The following is an 8,135-nucleotide window of genomic DNA, read 5'->3' as shown; positions in this document are numbered from 1 at the left end:
ATTCCATATGAAGCATGGAACCATTCTGTCTAGATCTGAAAAAAATTGCTGCTGGTAGTTTAATCAAAATTTCAAGGACTCTAACTCAACTGGGTCTTATCGCCATTTTAACAATGTTGATTCTGCTGGTCCATGAGCAGAGTGTGTTTCTCCGTCTGTGTACATCCTCTGCTATCTTATTTCCTCAGTGTTTCATAAATCTCCCTATAGAAGTTTTCCACCTCTTTTGATAAGTATATTCCTAGGTATTTCATTTTCATTGTTGTTACTGCAAAAAGTATTGCATTTTTTAATTGATTCTCAGTTCGACTGTTAATTGGTATAGGTGAAAGCAAATGGTTTGTGTACATTGATTTCATAATCTTAGAATTTGCTGAATTTATTTATTAATTCAGGAGTCTCTTAGTTGAATATTTGAGATGATCATATCATCAGCTAGAAGTGATAGTTTGATCTCTTATTTCTGCTTTTGGACACTGATTTTCTTATTTTGCCTAAGTGCTCTGGAAACAACTACCAACACTATGCTGAATAAAAGTGGTGGAAGTGGGCAACCTTGTCTATTTCCATTTCAAAGTGGGAATACTTTTAATTTTTCTCTATTCACTGTGACATTGATGGTAGGCTTATTATTAATAGCCTTTACAATTTTAAGAAATATCCCATCTATACTGATTTTGCTGACCACTCTTACCTTGAAAGGGTGCAGAATTTTGTCAAATGCCATCTATGCATCAATTAAAAGGATCATAAGATCTTTGTTTTTGCAACTATCTACGTGGTGAATTGCACTTATAGAATTCTGAATGTAGAAGCATCTTTGAATCTCTGGGATGAAGCATATTTGGTTGGAGTGAATTTTTTTTTTCTTGATGTATTGTTGAGTTCAGCCTGCAGAAACTTCACTGAGAATTTTTGCACCTATATTTATAAGGGATCTTAGTTGCAGTTCTGTTTTTCAGTTGTGCTCTTCTCTGACTTTGGCATCAAGGTAAATTGGCTTTATATATTATGTTGGGGGTGGATTCCTTCCTTCTTGGGGCTATAGAACAATTTCTACAGTCTTTTTACAAGTTAGACTTAAAACTTGTAAAACTCAGGTGTAAAAACCATCTGATCCAGAACTTTTTAGTGGAAGACTTTTTCAATGGAAGACTTTTAATTTCTGCATAAATTTCAGTGTTTGATCTAGGCCTGTTCAAGAGTTTTACTTCTTCCTGGTTGAGCCTCAGAATGTTGTGTGTTTCTAAGGATTTTCTCATTTCCTCCACATTTTCAAGTTTATGGGCATAGAGATTTTTATAATATCCTGAGATGATGTTTTGTATTTCCAGACATTGGTTGCAACTTCTTTTTCACTTTTAATTGAGTTCATTAGAGTCTTTTTTCTATAGTAATAGTTATTCTAGTAAGATGCTTGTCAATTTTGTTTATCTTTGTGAAGAACAACATTTTTGCTTTGTTGATCTTCTAGGTAATTTTTTCCCTCCCTATTTCATTTAGATCTTCTCTGATACTGGTTATTTCCTTTCTTCTGTTGGGGTTGACACTGTTTTTCTCTTTCTTTTCCAATTCCCTGAGATGATTCATTAGATTCTTTGTGATCTTTCTGCCTTTTGGATGTGGGCATTTAAGTCTATGAGTTTTCCACTGAGCATAGTGCTGGTGGATTCCACAGGTTTTGATAACTTGTGTCCCCATTTTCATTTTGTTCAAAGAATTTTTTGATTTCCATCATTAGCTATTCATTGCCCCAATTATCATACAGCATTAGGTTGTTTAGATTCCTTAACTTTGTGTGGGTATGAGTGTTTTTACTGGAATTGATTTCTAGTTTTATTTCACAGTGGTCTGAGAAGATACAAGGTACAATTTCCATTGTTTTATATTTGTTGAGACATGTTTTGTTAACTAGGTTATGATCAATCTTAGAGAATGTTCCATGTGCTGATGTCAGAACATACATTCAATTGTTTGGAGGTCGATATTCTGTAAATGTCATTTTGGTCTATTTGTTCTAGAGTTCGGTTTAGGTTCATTGTTTCTTAGTTTATTTTCTGTTTGGAGGATCTGTCCAGTTCTGTAAGTAGAGTGTTGAATTTGAACAGGTTATAAGGAAGCTAGTGGAATGAGATGAAAAAATGGAAAGGTGTCCCACAGAAGACAAAAAGGACACAAGGAAAATATTTTAAATTGTAGTAGATAGCATTTCAAAAGTTATAGAATATTTAATATACTTTCTCTGTTGTATGTTATTTAAACATGACTTAACAGCTCGGCACCTGTAGCTCAAGTGGCTAAGACACCAGCCACATACACCAGAGCTGGCGGGTGGAATCCAGCCCAGGCCCACCAAACAGCAATGAAAACTACAACCAAAAAAATAGCCAGGTGTTGTGGCAGGCACCTATAGTCCCAGCTACTTGGAGGCTGAGGCAAGAGATTAGCTTAAGCCCAGGAATTGGAGGTTGCTGTGAGCCTGTGATGCCACGGCACTCCACCCAGACCAACAGCTTGAGGCTCTGTCTCAATAATAAATAAATAAATAAATAAATAAAATAAACATGACTTAACATAATTTTTTTTATTTGGTGATAAGTCATATTAAATTGAGATTTCAGGGATTATTTACTATACCTGTATTTTACCCCTGGATGTTAAAAAACAATTAAAACATGCTAAGCATTATGGGAAACAATGACAATATTATTATTTTAATGATGAAAGACCTTTTTCAAGATTGCTTCTTTCTTTGACTGTAGTATTCATCAAAATTGTGAAGACATTTAATGTCAGAGAGTTTTATAAGTAGCGGTATTAGGCAAAATTATCTTTCCAGCATTTTCCATTTACATTATGTCCATGTTGTTCTACTTGTTCTACCTCACACATTGAGAAAAGACATTCTTCCTTAAGAAAGCTGAAGAAAATCAGGAGTGGTTTGATGAATTATCAAATGGGAAATAGCTACAGTAATTAGTAGCTGTGCTTGATCCTACTATTTCAGCCTCCTATCTTCCCCCAGGTTCCAGACGTTCTCTATCCCAAACCACCTAACTTTGTCTTAGGACTAAAAACAGACAACTTTGTTTTCTACTTTGTGAAAATAAAGAAAATTAGGTAAATTAATCAGATAATCAACATAAATTATTTCATTCATTAGTTAATAAATTATTAACTAAAAAGCAAAACAAACAAAACTTATCATGACCAAGTTAAATGCCAATTACTTAGGACATTGTCTCAAACAGGTAGAATTATTTCTGAGGAATTCATGAAAATTTTCCAAAGGTAATTGATAGGTTTTGAATGTTTGTTGCTTCCAAAACTCACGATTAAATTTAATTATCATTGTATCAGTATTTAGAGATGGGACCTCCAGGATGGGATTAGGCCATGAGGGCTCTGCCCTCATGAGTAGGATTCCTGCCCTTGCAAATGGTGCCATTCAGCCCCTTCTTGATTTCTGTCCCCCCTCACCTATGCCAGGTGATGATGCAGCAAGAAGTCCCTTACCAGCTGCTGCATCATGACATTGGAACAGCCACCATCCAGAAATGCGAGCCAATAAATTTGTGTACCTTATAAATTACACAGACGGTGGTATTCTGTTACAGTCAGCACAAAACAAGCCAAGATCGTCAGAGTGTACTGGAGCTTTTCACATTTCCTGTGTCTTAGCACTTCTGTTCTACTTCTTCTTTTGCAAAATGACTTCTCCCACTTTAAAAAACAAAGACATCCCCTCACCTGACATAAATCTTATTATGGCATGTTCCTCCATGTATGAAAACTTCCCAGTGAAACAAACAAAAGGACAACAGGAAATATGATTTTCAGAGAGGATTGTTTTTATGGTTAACGAAGACACAGCGCACCACTCTGGGGCTACTAATCTTTCTCTACATAAGCACGATGTTAGAAATGGGGTATTTTGGCTAGTTGGTATGTTTTAAAATTTAATATTGAACAGAATATTGCAGTGAGATACTTTAAAATATCCATGTTAAAACTATTTTCAAGTTATATATGGCCCTTAGAGAGTGTTTTGAGAGCAAAGCAAAAAAAACTACTGAAAATAAAAGGAGAGATACATTTTCCACAAATGTAAATGTAAGAAATTTGTCTTGGCTATTTTTTCTCAAACTCTTAAAAGAGAAGGTAGCTCAAGCAGCAAAAGAAATTCAGGTTAGTGACACTAAGTCTACGATATGTAACTGAATGTCTTCAAAACTTTCCCAGTTTTTAGCTATACTGGATCTGAATATGGCTTTGGTTAAAGATTTTATACACTTTCCTTCATATATAGTATATTATATACAGTGGTCATTAGCACCTTACTTAAATCACATTATGGTGTCTTTGTTATCGTTGTAAACTACCCTCACCTTATTTTGTCTCTAATTGTTGAAAACATTCTAACTTTTAATTTAAAATAACTCTAAATTCAGATGCTACTTCTTAAACTTACTCATTGTAAATATTATATATCTTTGTCTTCGTAGTTATATAGAGTTTGAATCAAAATTAATGGACCTGTACCTGAATATTTACATATGAATCTTAAATATTTTTAAACCAGAGCACCATGTTTCAATACACTAATGCTTATTTATTTCCTAAACCAATAACTTTAATTCTTTGTTAATTCTCTTTTTATAAAAATCTTATAATTTCAGCTATGCATTTTTGACAGTTAAATAGTAAGAAACAATATTACAGATTTATTTATCTTATAAAACTTTTTCCTATATTGTTGTTCTAAGTCATGTTAATAATGACTTAATATTCTACTAGTAATGCTAATTAAAAGGCATATTCCAAAATAGATTTTTTTATTGTAATTGTATTTCCAACCATGTATACTATGTATAAACAATTTTATCTACTTTAAAATTGGAGACTTTCATGATTTTATGATATAAAGTAAATTGTAATTGTCTAATTGGTGCAGGATTTGTTTTTAATTTTGCAAATGAGGTTCTATTATAGACATAAAAGTTTTTCATACTGAATGAAATAAGTACATACATACAATATTTTGTCAAAACAATATGTAAAATCCAGGGAAGTTTAACACGCTTTGTTTTTCATACTGAATGAAATAAGTACATACATACAATATTTTGTCGAAACAATACGTAAAATCCAGGGAAGTTTAACAAGTTGCACCTGTTTTTACAAATAAACGACTAAATAAGTTTTTATTCTTTATATAATTTCTTTATACTCTTATCATATAAACTACCTACTGCCAGATTGCTTATTATGATTATCAAGTGTACATACAGAATTTGGTGTTATTAAAAATATATAAGCTTACAAGAAATGAAGTTAGAGGCTACATGCCTAAGCGAGCCGTAGTCCTCCACTCCTCTGTACATTCTGACTGCTGATCTTATCTCTGCAACCCCGGTCTGAACTATTTCCAGCAACAGTATGAATTAAGTTTTGTAATAAAGTTATGTAGAAGCCTGATAGACAAGCTGGAGGAAGGAAGGAATGATATTGTCACAGGTGATTACAGCAGTGCTTTGCTATGGGAAATTATCTGTGTAGTTGGGATCACTTAGACTGATTTGTACGACATAAACTGTGTCATGGTGAACACGATGAGGTGATATTGAGCAGCTCCAGGATGAATGTGATGTCACTCCCTTCTGCTCCCCGCCTTGGGTCCTGAAGTCCTTCACACCACGTGGTGCCTGTGTGTGCCTCACCATCTAGTAACCCACATTGACCAGGGAGAACAGGTGGTGTTTGGGTTGCCATCCGTGAGATACTTCACTTAGGCTAATGGTCTCCAGTTCCCTCTACATTGTTGCAAACGATGTTATTTTATTCCTTTTTATGGCTGAGTAGTACCGTATTTTAATATAAGTACCACTATTTCATATAAGTAAACGAAAAATGTAAATCATGAAGGGGAAATTCTTATATTCGCTAGAGTTTTATTACTCTAAACAGGCAGTTCCCCAGTGGTGTGAAATTGTGTGACTTTTTTTTACAGGGAGCAGGTCATTTTCCCTCACTCTTTCTTTTCCCCTTCCATTGGCTGCAAAGTGTACATCTAGACAGTTTTATTCATGTAAATGACGACTCTATCAGTAGATTATAAAGGACTGAGTGAGAAGTAACTCCAATACAAAATGACATTATGGAGAAGGGACACACACCTGCCGCATAGTATTCAGGTATCCTGACAGGACCCAGAAGAAATAGGGGTCGATGTGGATTCCTCTGCTGCAGTTTACAGTAACAGCCTGTTATAGATTCCTCTCAAGTTGTTGATATAATTCCAGAATGTAAACAAGTGTGTTATTGGTTGAGAGATCAAGAAATTACTTTAAATTAGAATGACTGGGAAAAGTTCAGCTCATAATTTAAGAGGCTGACATAAGGAGAAATCCTCAGGTATGCTGCGTGGCAAAATTCAGTTTTATGCTTCAAAAGAATCAAACTCTGATTTTACTTTCAAAAGGACAGCATTGAAAAGGTGCACAGTGTATTTATTTATTTATTTATTTGCAGTTTCTAGCCAGGGCCAGGTTTGAACCCGCCACATCTGGTATATGAGGCCAGCACCCTACTCCTTGAGCCACAGGCACCGCCCTGGATAGCGTATTTATAAACTTCTCTGGAATGAAGTTCCAAAGCTTTTCTCCAAAAGAGAAGACTTTTGTCATCACTATTTGACTGAGAAATTCTGTATAATCAGAGCCCTATCGTTTTGATGATGTATGATATAATAAAGCATCATCATGACCATTGCAATGTATATGTGAGTCATCATATATCATCACAATGATGTTTCTCAGATGATTTATCAGGACTGTACATCACTTGGTGATGTTGCTTGATATTGCAGTGCCAGCAAGAACACATCCCCTTGACTTAAAAATCCTTGTTGTAATAATAAATATTTTATATTTATAAATTTACTTTATAAGAAATTCACTGTTTGAGTGTGTCAGTTTGGGTAAAAATGAATGTAAGAAATTCAAAAGATGGAGTCTATAGAGTTGATTTCTATAGATAAGGTGCTACTTCTATAAAGAAGCATTTAACTGCAGAAGTCACATGAACTATTCAATTATTTCTGGAAATACTTTACTATCTCCCTTAACTCAATTAAATATAATGGATTAAAGTTTTATTTTAGGCTTTTACTTTTTTTTTGCTTTCCCCCACCACATTAGTAGAATAAACCAGTTTTTTCAGAATGATGTAAACCTAGGTTTTAGGCTCAAATTTGTTCTTAACAACCATTGAAAAAGTTGTACTTGAACATGAAAACATAAATGTCCAAATGAAATCATCGGCCACAAGTGAAAGGTAAGTGTAAGTTTTCTTCTGATTCTCTGGGACCTTAAAAACGAATGACAACAACAACAAAAAGAACATTTGTAATTTGGGATTGAGTTTAGTTAGCATTGTACTTAATAGGAGTAACTTGTTCATTTGCTGAAATAAATGACGACTTTGTGGTTTATTTTTATTCATCCTAGTCGTAAGATTTTTCTGCTCCTTTGAATACTATAGCATTATGATAATCAAGACTTTCACCGGTGCTGGATTAGGAAGCAGATGTGCTGGTTGTTACAACGTTTCTGACTTTTGATGGTATGGAGAAAACAGTAACTGCAAGGGCTAAGGAATGAGCTGGTTGTTGACAAATACCATGGAAAAGCCAGTAAGCAAAGTTGTCAGGCTTAGACTGATTCATCAGAAATGTAAAGAAATTGTGGGAGCATTTCTTAGGCAGTATTTACAGATATCTGTACCTCCTAAACTCAGAGAACAGAAACAGTTGACACCAGGCATAAAATTTAAACATCATTAAGCTAAAAGTGCCGACCCTGAGATGGGATGTAAGACACAGTACGTCCCACAGTTGCAGACGCTAAGAGCAGCCCCTTATGCAATGGATAGATGGACATAGTGCATCTTACACTGGTCTAGAGAAGGTTCAGAGAACATAGGCCAGCTGTGTGTTTGTTCACAGTTGGTTAAGAATCCCCTCAGTCCCTTTCAGCTCCGTCCTGTGGCCCTATAAAGAGTTCTCTATACACAATTGGCAAAGACAGGAAAAGACCACACTCACTTCAAGGACGGGTTGGACAAGCTTGCGACTT

This window comes from Otolemur garnettii, unplaced genomic scaffold (genome assembly GCF_000181295.1).
Source record: "Otolemur garnettii isolate 467f Iridium unplaced genomic scaffold, OtoGar3 scaffold00150, whole genome shotgun sequence".
Taxonomy (NCBI): domain Eukaryota; kingdom Metazoa; phylum Chordata; class Mammalia; order Primates; family Galagidae; genus Otolemur; species Otolemur garnettii.
This window is presented reverse-complemented; position numbering follows the sequence as displayed.